Here is an 11601-nt window from a genome sequence, read left to right as displayed (position 1 = left end):
GGGCAATGAGACAGTGGATAGGCGGTCATTCTCTCTGGTCTCTGTGAATCTGAATTTCCAGTGAAAATGAATAAATATTTTACAAAACAAAAATACAATAAAGAATTTAAAAAGTACTAAATATATTTTGTACTGTGTAGATCTGGACAGTTTAAATTTTTTAGATATTGTTACTGTGAAGGGATGATTCTGATTTCTACAACTTCTACACAATTTTGATCAACAGGTACTTGAGTGAGTACTGATGCAAGGTACAGTGCAGTATTTGTGTACATATACAGCCTAAGCTGAGTAAACCAGGTGCCCAGGCTTTCCATGTATCTTTGCTTTTACAGCATACATGTGCTCTGTTCTACTTGCCTGCATAAGCTGATCGTATTGCAAAGTGTAGTCACCACACACTGGGATGGGTCACTGGATCTTGTTCCTTCTCTCTCACTTTCTTTGCTACCTGTTCTACCTCCTTCCTTTCCCCAGGCCTCACGCTTCTCAGACTGTAATAACACCACTCAAAGTGCAGCTGTGAGTTTTGACTTATATGTATACAACATGTTAGATCTATTTGTACTTTTTCCTGATTTTATCATATGAAGTTTCATCTCTTTTGCAGCAAATAACAATATTTTTATTTCATTTATTTTTGATTAATTGCATTGCATTATGTGACACAGTGTTTTAGGCACAGGGGTTCCCTCCACCCCTCCCCGAACACTCTCCCCATGTTGGATTTCTCCACCTAGAATATTTTATTTTCAGTGGCTGAATGCAGTCTTGCTGTCCATTGGGTTTCATTATTAACAAAATCAGGGGGAAAGAATTCAAAAGCAAACAACGTTGTCTCTTGATTCCTATTTTTGTATATTTTATTTCCTTCCCTTGTTTATTTTCTTTGGGAAAATAATAAGAAACAGTGAAAAGTTGGCATTCTTATTTGATTGTGTATCTTGAAGGAAATATATCAGTATGACTCAGTTGAGGTATATTTGAATATTTGTCTCAACTAATACATGTATAGTATTATAAACTAAATGTAGCATTTTACTGAAAGTTTTTAGTAAGATGGTTTTAATAATGCTTATCCTTCACCCTGCTTGTGTGAAGTATTTGGTGTGTTGATTTGCATTTGTTGCCCCATTTTCTACATCCTTGAGCTAGATGCACTTTGATTATCATGTATGCATTTATTGGTGTTGTTAAATTCACTTTATGTATATTATGTTATGAATTTTACCTTTATTTTTATCAAGCATAGTGGTTTATGATTTTTTAAATTTTTTATTATTATTGTTTATGATTTATTTATTTATTGGAAAGTCAGCTATACAGAGAGGAGGAGAGACAGAGAGGAAGATCTTAAATCCGATGATTCACTCCTCAAGTGAGCGCAATTGCCGATGCTATGTCGATCTGAAGCCAGGATCCAGGAACTTCTTTGCGGTATCCCACACGGGTGCAGGGTCCCAAGGCTTTGGGCCATCATAAACTGCTTTCCCAGGCCACAAGCAGGGAGCTGGATGGGAAGTGGAGCCGCTGGGATTAGAACCGGCACCCATATGGGATCCCCGGGCGTTCAAGGTGAGGACTTTAGCCATTAGGCCACACCGCCGGGCCCAGGTTTATGATTTTTTAAACTAGATTTTTGGGGTATGAAGTTATTTCAGAAGAGGTATTAAGAAACAAATACACCGAAGTCTAATCATGCTACAATGGAGATTGCATTTTGACTGAGCAAATACATTGTGTTTCTCAGTTTAAAACACAATCAGATGTAAGTTAAGTCACCCACTGTTGATTCAGTCTAATTTTGGAGTTTAAATATTATTAGGCCCAGGATAAGTTTGGAACTTTTTCCCTTTCATTGTTTTACAATAATTTTTGATAACTTGGTGTTAATTTAGTATAATTTGGTAACGGAAACACCTGCTGTTAACCTTTGGTTTGAAGAGATTGTATTTCTCATTCATTGTTACTTGCTGTTAGTTTTGTCAGGTTTTTCGGTGTCTTTCTGATGCACTTTGGTAGGCTAATACTAAATATCCAGAAATGATGAACAACTTATTTGTTTATGATTACTCTTGGTAATCGCTATTAATCCATTATATTTCTTTTTTTCTTTTTTTTCCAGTAAAGATTAATTTTGTCAGTATGAAAGGTAGAGTTATAGAGAAAGAGGGAGAGTTATAATGTAAGATCTCCATCTGCTTTATCCCTCTCCAAGTGACCACAGTGGCTAAAGCAGGACCAGGTTGAAACCAGGAGTCAGTGGATTCTTCCAGTTCCCCCACATCAGCACAGGGACTCAAGCCCTTGGGACATCCTCTGAATTCCAACATGCATTAGCAGGGACCTGGATCGGAAATGAAGCAACCAGGACTTGGAGTGGCATCCACATGGGATGGTCACATCACAAGCAGTGGCAGAACCCACTTGGTCCAGATAGCCCTGATTCATTATACTTTTTTTTTTTTTTTTTTAACAATGTTTACATAGTTAATTAGGGCACAAAGGTTCAAGGGCTACAGAAAAGTGGGTAAGAGTATTATTTCCACATTTTTTTTTTCTCTTTATGGGGTAAAGGGACAGATTCCACTATACTTCAGTGAGAGCCTTTTTAATATGTTCCTTTTCTACTTTTATGTACCTAAATCTACTTTTTTTCTTTCTTTCTTTAGATTTATTTTATTTTAAAGATTTATTTATTTTTATTGCAAAGTCAGATATATGCTTATATATGTAGAGAGAGAGAGTAGGAGACACAGAGAAATATTTCCTTCCGATGATTCACTCCCCAAGTGAGTGCAACGGACTGTGCTGTGTGCCAGTCCAAAATAGGAGCCTGGAGCTCTTCTGGGACTCCCACACAAATCCAGGGTCCCAAGATGAGGACTTTAGCCACTAGGCCACTGCTCCAGGCTCAAGATTTATTTTATTTTTATTGCAAAGTCAGAAATACAAAGAGGAGGAGAGACAGAGAGGAAGATCTTCCATACTTTGATTTACTCCCCTAGTGTCAACAGCGGCCTGAGCAGCACTGATCCAAAACCAGGTGCCTCTTCTCCAGGTGTCCCTTGCAGGTGCAGGGTCCCAAAGCTTCGTGCCATCTCCACTGCTTTCGCAGCAACAAGCAGGGAGATGGATGTAAAGTGGGGCTTCCAGGATTAGAACCAGTGCACATATGGTATTTTGGTGCTTTCAAGGCGAGGACTTTAGCTGCTAATCTGTCATGCAAGGCCCTACTTTTTCTTAATCTAAAGTTTCATTGATTTTATCTTTTTTTAAAAAAATCAATATTTCCATTGTCTTCAGTATTGCTTGAAATCGTTTATTCATTTCTTCACCAATCCTTATTTCTAATTTCCTTTTTAGTACTCCTAAATGTTTTTTTATTTTTCTGGGACTTTGAGATCAGTACTTAAGTTGCTTATTTGACTTTTTGATGTTGCTGTTGTTATTATGTTAGGCATCTAAAGTCATAACCTTTGGTTTCTATATTGCTCTGATGGTGGGTTCTTTCTCATTGGCAATAAGAAGTATAGTGGAAAATAAGAGTGTGCTGTTGTTGCCATAAGAATGCACTATAGAATGTCTGTCTTAATTCACAGTAATTCATTTCTTGTGTTTTTTTTTAAGTCTTTTTAAAAATTAATTAATTTATATTTTATTTTTATTGGAAAGTCAGATATGCAGCTAGGAGGAGAGACAGAATGATCCTCCGTTCCAATGATTCACTCCCCAAGTGACTGCAAAGGCCGGTTATATGCTGATCCCAAGCCAGGAGCCAGGAACTTCTTCCAGTTCTCCAACACAGGTGCAGGGTCCCGAGGCTTTGGGCCATCCTCGACTGTTTCCCAGGCCACAAGCAGGGAGCTGGATGGAAAGTGGAGCAGCCAGGACTAGAACCGGTGACCTTATGGGAACCCGGTGCATTCAAGGCGATGAATTTAGCCACTAGGTTATGCCGCCCGGCCCTTATATTTCTAATGATAGTAATTTTAAGAACAAGGTGATAAAAGATTTGGTTTCTTCTGAGGTCACTCCCTGGTTGATCACAGCCTCCATCTTCATGTACCCTCTCGTGTTTCCTCTGTCCATGTGCATCCTTTTCTAAAGGAACCTAAGGCATTTTGAGACATTCTCAGTTAATATAGTTTCTGCTAATTACCTCCTTTAAAAAATATATTTGGTGCTCTGCGCCATGGCCTAGCGGCTAAAGTTGTCACCTTGAATGCGCTGGGATCCCATATGGGTGCCGGTTCTAATCCCAGCAGCTCCACTTCACATCCAGGTCCCTCCTTGTGGCCTGGGAAAGTAGTCAAGAGCAGTCCAAAGCCTAGGGAAACTACGCCCTTGTGGGAGACCTGGAAAGAAGTTCCTGGCTCCTTGCTTCGGATTGGCACAGCACCATCCGTTGCACTCACTTAGGGAGTGAATCATTGGATGGATCTTCTTCTCTGTCTCTCCTCCTCTCTGTATATCTGACTTCATAATAAAAATAAATAAATCTTTTAAGAAATACATATTTGAAGAAAATCCAAGATTTGATCAAGGCAGGGAGACGCAGTATTATTTGATCCTAGAACTGGTTCCTCCCCCCCAGATCATGACCAGGTTAAATATAGACAGCACTTCAGGCAATTGCAACTCAGAACACAGACCTCCACCTCCTGCTGACTGCCAGCAGATGACAGCTCTGCTTTTTCTGTGCTCAGTTACCTGTTGCCAGAACCTTGCTCAGGCTGAGTGGTGCTGAGAGGTATGGGCCCAGGGCCTGCCAGGGTGATGAGGCTCTTTATTGATCCTGAGGTCACCTAGATCCCATCTTCACCATATGCAGTGTCCACTGTGGTTGATTCTCTATAGAAGCAGCACATTTGCAGTGGCTTTGGATTGGAACTATTAAAGGTATTAGGGAGAGAAGTCCAGAGAAGACTGATTTCCTTGTCTTTTTTTTTTTAAGTAAACATTCTTTTTAAATGTATTTCTATTTGAAAGGCAACATTGCAGAGAAGGGAGCAGAGACAGAGAGGGATCTTCCATCTGGTGGTTCCCTCCCTAACTGTCCTCACTAGCTGAAGTTAGCTGGTGCTAGTTAAGAGCCTGGAGTTTATCCTAGCCCTCCAACATAAGCACAGGTGCTCAAGGACTTGGACCATCCTGACTTCTTTCCTAGCCATTAGCAGGGAGCTGGATTGTAAGCGGAGCAGCTGAAGTTGAAGCAGCACCCATATGGGATGACAGCACTGATGGTGGATGCTTAGCCACAGGATGCTGGTGCCATCTTGTTGTGTGTTTTTGTTTTAGAGGCCAGGACAGAGAGCATGGAGAGATTACTCTCAGAAGCTGGTTCCCTACACAGATTCTTTTACCATATTAGATTATGTTGAAATTGGGAACTAATGATGCATGTAGGGTAGCACAGCAAGTTTATCAAGTGATATGGATACCCATGTCATCTCTCAAGATTTCTAGGTGAGGATTTGGCTACTTAGAATAAGCAATTTGTGGGATAGACAACAAAAATAATCCCACCAACCTGGGTTTCTAACTATCTGTATGGGATCATGGATAGAATTCCTCATTTCTAGCATTAGCTTGACTCATCTGTATACTGGACTTTCCAAATAATAATAATAATAATAATAATAATAATAATAAATCTGTAACAAAAAAGGATTTCCTCCTTTGTAATTTTGGCTTGACTCAGCTTGGCTCTTGTAAGTGTGAGTAACATAAACCACCAGATGTAAGCTCTTTTTGCATTTCAAATAAGTAAATAGTTGTTACTAGTTGGAAGCTGTGCATGAAATCTAAGTATTCAACATAACTGAAATGTCTACTTGAACTTCACGTTTCAGTGATGCCCCAGGGTGGACTTGTGCAGGCAGCTGTAATGGAATCAGGCATGAGGCCTGCATTCAAACCAGGCACTCTTAGTTGTGTTGGTCCCAAGCAGAAACTTTACCACTATGATCAACTCCAACAGTTGTTAGAAGGTAAAAATAGCTGCAAGTTGATGGTAGTGATGGTCTAATTGAAAAACAATGAGTTTAATTTGTAAATGTTCAGTTCAGTTCTTATGTGGTGATTTTTAACATTGCAAAAGGATTACAGTGTTAATTAGCAACTTCCGGGATAGACAGCAAAAATATTCCACCGAACAAGAAATCATTTCAAAAATTTCAAGTGTATTTTACTATGTATTAAACTCCAATACGCATTAAATGTGATTTATTTTGCTCCATAGGGCATTTTGTATTTGAATATAAATGTAACCATAAGGGATGGTCACACATCATGCCATTAATTACAGTGATTGTTTCAGGTCCAGCGTATTTGGGGAAAGGGAACATTAATGTGTTTGTCTTTTGAAGAATGGGTTATAAAATGAATTATTATTTTTTAAAGCTACAAGAAGGGCCCAGCATGCTCTCATACTCCCCACTGGGAGTGGCAACCCTAGAGGAAAGCGCCCACTGTTTCCCTGCTGGATCCACTCCCACTTCCGGATCTTGTATTCTCCAGGTGTTTCTGCAATTAAACTTGACAGAATTTGCCCCCATCTGCCAGCATCTGCCAGTTGGTGCTGGGGTCCAAGCCCAGTCAACCCATACACACTCTGGCTTATGCATACACCACTACGTACAATCAGCCCAGCCTGGCTTTCCACTGATCCAGCTCACGTGAGGCAACAGGTGTTGTAGCCGTGCCCGGTCTGGTGTGCCACCATCCGAGCTCTTAGGCTCACCAGTGGGAGGAGTGGTCCAGCATGGTAACCCCCCTCAGTCCTCCTACAGGGCTCACCCATCTCTTCACCCCCTGGGGCTCACTTGTGCTGGTTGAGCCCTGTTGCCCAGACTGGCATGGCCCACCCCACCTTGGCATTACTCAGTGGATGTTTTAGCCTGACCAGGCCTGGCTCACCCCCAGTTCCAGCTCATGCTGTAGGGGACTACAGACTTGCCCAGCCCAGCCAGTCCCTAGTAACAGCCCTAATGGGAACTAGCTGATATTGCAACCCTAACCAGCATGTCCCACACACGATTCTGGTTCTCAGATCTGACAGCAGGTGATAGGAACTGGTTCAGCCTGGCTCACCCCTGGCCTAAGCCAAATGCATGCCAGTGTGTATCCTAACCTGGCCTGGTCTGGGTTGTTCCCTGTCTTAGTTCTTGTGCTTACCTGTAGGGATTGTGTTCCTACACAGGAGTTCCCCAAGCTCCTGCATCAGAACCCCTCCCTGCCAGATCCCCTGTACACCAGTGGGCCCATAGCCCAGCGCTACTTAGTTTACCTCCTGTCCTAGCAGGAACAGTGGCTTTTCCTGACCAGCCCTCACTCATTCTCCTTCTTATCTTTGGGTGCTACAGAAAAATAAATGAATCTTATAAAAAATTAATACAAGTCATTAAAAAGGAAACACCATGTAAATAATCAATTTCAGGAATGTGAACATCATCCTTCACAAAACGTGTAAGCTTTCATTAGATTAGAACAGAAATTTCAGAATTACTTATGAGTAAGATATTTTAAAGCAGAAACCAAAAGCCATACATTGTGGAAACCAAGTCACTGACATACACATATTTCATAATACACGAAATACAAATAGAATGTTTATCACATACAACACTTGAAATGCTTTCTTTAGATTAAAGTTTGACAAGCCTTCTCACTTGGGCTCTTAAGTATTGTTGTGAATATATAATCAGGAATTTAAACACAGAAAGGAAACTGTAACACAGTGGCAATATTATCAATAGATACTACAATAATAATTTATTAATATATTGTAGCATAGTGGCAGAATTATCAATGTATACTAATGGGCCATTTATGCAAACCAAACATAAACTGATGAGAGAATAAAGCAAGATTTCTAGGTAGGAGATCAAGATATACAATCAAGTTACTATCTACTACTAAGAAACAATATGGAGCAATATGAAAGTATAAAAAATATGGGAAAGAAAATCATAGAGAAGTGAGATTGAAAAGATAAATTTATACTATATTTTCAATATTTTTCAGTTCTATATTTTAAAAGTCATATTACATAAAGTCAAAAATCCACTATAAAAAGGTCCCGGAAACTATTGAATATTCAGTGATTTGTATTTGAGACTATTGTCACACATTTTTGGGATTTTAAACTTGAACAGGATCCTGAATCAGAGAGGGAAGGAGAGGCCAGGAGGTGGACTGATGTGAGAGGCAACAGTGCCCCCTGCTGTTGGAAGGCTCAAGCTGCAAGAGAGGAGGCCACATCTTGCCTGAGGTGAAGCCCCGCCCCTCACTCCCCCTCCCTCCAGAATCCTACCTGACCTCACTTCTGCGCTTTATGATTGTGATTGGCTGCGCATTGTGACGTCATGCGTAGTCAGAGTGTGTGGGAGCGGTCCAATCAGGCGCGCCCAGGAAGCCCTGTGGCAGCAAGCAGGTGGTTGTTGTTGGCGCCTCCATAGCCACGTGGCTGGTTGTGCTGGTGGAGAGGCGCAGGTGGCTGAGCCAGTGCTGCCCTGTGAGCTCCCTCCCCGTGGGAGCCTCTGCAGGACCCCCGACTGGTGAGAAGCTGGGAAGGGTGAGTGTGTGAGAGCATCTCCTGAGGCCCCGGGGTGGGCGTGGTCCAGGAGGGGGACCTTGGGGTCCTCACTCTGCAGCACTGACCTTGAACACTAGGACTCACAGTTGAACCCATTGTGCAGTGAGGAAAGGGAGTGCTGGCGTTGTGCTTGGCAGAGGCCTGGGGTGGCACAGCGACCTTATAGACAAGCAAAGGGAGTGCCCAGGGACTCACGCAAAGGGGCTTCTCTAGAAGAACCTGTGGAAGGAGCTGTTAAGGCAGCACTACTGATTTATCCTGATGGCTTCTGGTATGTGGCACCCATTCCCTTAAGTTCTCCCAATTGGGATTAAATGTTCCCATGAGTTGTAGAGGGAATAAGTCAGGTTCAGCAGAGAGCATTAAGGCACAGGAGTCACAATTTCCTCCTAGATAAAATTCACTAAGTTGTCTTTTCCTTTCTTCTTCTTTTTTTTTTTTCCCCTCTGTGTCACAAAATAAGCATTAGTTGTTTAGAAGAACTGTTTAGTTTTAACAGTAGAGCTGGGAGAAAAGCAGTGAATGGCCACCTGACACAGCACAGGAAGGCATCCCTGCCCTGTGTGGGTGTGTGTGACAGTGGTTGAGATGACATTGGGATTCCTGTGTCTCCATGAGAATGCCTTGCTTTCTGTTCTGTGCAAATGCAGTGTGCAGCTCCTGCCCAGGCTGGGAGGCAGCAGACAGTGGCTTGGGTAGCAGTGTGCAAAACCTGACTTATTTTTGGTATTGTGGCTGTTGCAGGCATGTGGCAGGTGAGAGAGTGGATGAAATAGTCAGCCTAGTAAATAGAAAAATAGAAAAAATTAAATTAAGCCTCAAAAGTCTCGGTAGATCTCCATTTACCTAACTTATGTGCACGCATTTTATTAGAATGTCCACAACTTGTGTTCCCCATTGAAACATTTACAGGGTCCCACTACACACTTTTTGTTTTGTTTTGTTTTGTTTTGATTTGTTTGAGTTTCAAAATACTTTGTAACAAAAAACATGACTAACTTATCCTCCAGCTCCCTCATTCCCCCTGAAAGAGAGCAGTAGATCGTGAGTGGCAGCTGATGCCCTTAAACTTGAGGGCATCTGTTGTGTTCCATTTCTATTTAATATAGCTGACTCCTCGGAGCAATAATATTTTCTTTACCCATCCACAACTCCATTCCTTGGTGATATAATAATATAATCTCAAAAATTATGGATGCACTCTGGGTTCTCTCAGCCTTGGCTACTTAGGGAGTAAAATCTTGTCATAGGCCCAGGTACATCCTAGGGTAGTGAGCTTGGGATACACAGCAGTTTCATTTTGCATCCACAAGTTGGTTTAGTCAGAGGCTAATTTGTACCAATAAAGAATCTTTGTGAATTTGAAATTTTGGCGGCGTAGAACAGTTCTCAATTTGTGAGTGTATTTGTGACTGGTTTCATAATTTATTTCAGTGAATATTTGCGGTGGTCTAATTCTGGTGGCAGAAAGAGTAAAAAAAAATGAGAGTGTTTGGTTTAATTAAGTGAGCATCATTTGTATTCAATATCTGGGATAAGGGTCATTTTTTTAAATTGAATTTTATTTTTATTTGAAAGCAGAAAAACAGAGAGGAAGCTTTTCTGTTCATTGATTCAGTCCCCAAGTGACTGCAAAGGCCTGAGCTGAGGTGATCCAAGCCAGGAGCCCACAATGTGGTTCTTATTCTCCCATGTGGGTGCAGGGTTCCTGAGCTTTGGGCTGTTGTCAGCTGCTTTCTCAGGCCACAGGCAGGGAGTTGAATGGGAAGCCTGGTCACCAGTATTAGTACTGCATCTACATGGGATCCTGGCCTATGCAAGGAGTGGATTTTAGCTGCTAGGATACTGCACTGGGCCCCTTGGTAACTTCTTAAAGGGGACACACGACTAGAAAGAGCTAACACCTGCTATCCACTAACATTAACCTGCACCTGTGTATAGAAATTGAAACTAGACCCTGAGTAGTATTGAAATAATTGAATTGTGTTGTGATTAGTTGTTGAAAGTAATTTGGTATTAAGCAAACATAACACATCTGGTGATAAAAAATGAAAATCAGAGAGGCCATAACCTTATGTTGATCTTAAATGTGTGGTTGCAGCAGAGAGCTAAGATGCTGGAGGAGACACTGCAGGCTGTGAGGAGTTCCCAGGTCCACACTGTCACATTTCTGGCTGCTTAGGATTCCCTCCATCAGTGCAATAAGCCCCCCTGGGCACTGTATCCTCAGTGAGAGTGCTCCCCAAGGCCTGGGAACATGGGGAAGCTGCTGAGTGTGGGTCTCCATGTGAAGTGTAAGCAGGCAGCTTCCCAGAGCTCATTCTGTGTCATGTCCTGGTGCTTTGATTCCCAGTTTGCTCACTTAGACAGGGATTTTTATTAAAGATTTATTTATTCATTGGAAAGTCAGATATACAGAGAGGAGGAGAGACAGAGAGGAAGATCTTCCATGCGATGATTCACTCCCCAAGTGAGTGCAACGGCCGATGCTATGCGGGTGCAAAGCCAGGATCCAGGAACTTCTTCCGGGTCTCCCATGCGGTTGCAGGGTCCCAAAGCTTTGGGCCGTCCTCGACTGCTTTCCCAGGCCACAAGCAGTGAGCTGGATGGGAAGTGGAGCTGCTGGGATCAGAACCGGCACCCATATAGGAGCCCGGCATGTTCAAGGTGAGGACTTTAGCTACTAGGCCATGGCCCCAGGCCCAATGTTTCTGATTTCTTAAACTGTATTTTTATAAGTGATACAATATGATAAATAATTGTTCAAAATATGGCTTTGCTTATTTAAAAAAAATAAACACTTTTGTTTATGTTCAAATGAGAGTTAAAGTAACAGACAGGTCCCGTCAAGGTGGCCTAGCAGCTGAAGTTCTCACATTCAGCAGTCTGGGATCCCATATGGGCACCGGTTCTAATCCCGGCAGCTCCACTTCCCATCCAGCTCCCTGCTTGTGGCCTGGGAAAGCAGTCGAGGACGGACCAAAGCCTTGAGACCCTTCATC

This window comes from Ochotona curzoniae, unplaced genomic scaffold (genome assembly GCF_017591425.1).
Source record: "Ochotona curzoniae isolate NIBS_2020 unplaced genomic scaffold, NIBS_Ocur_1.0 patch307, whole genome shotgun sequence".
NCBI classification, from domain to species: Eukaryota; Metazoa; Chordata; class Mammalia; order Lagomorpha; family Ochotonidae; genus Ochotona; species Ochotona curzoniae.
The sequence above is the reverse complement of the archived record's forward strand: the minus strand, read 5'-3'. Positions refer to the sequence as shown.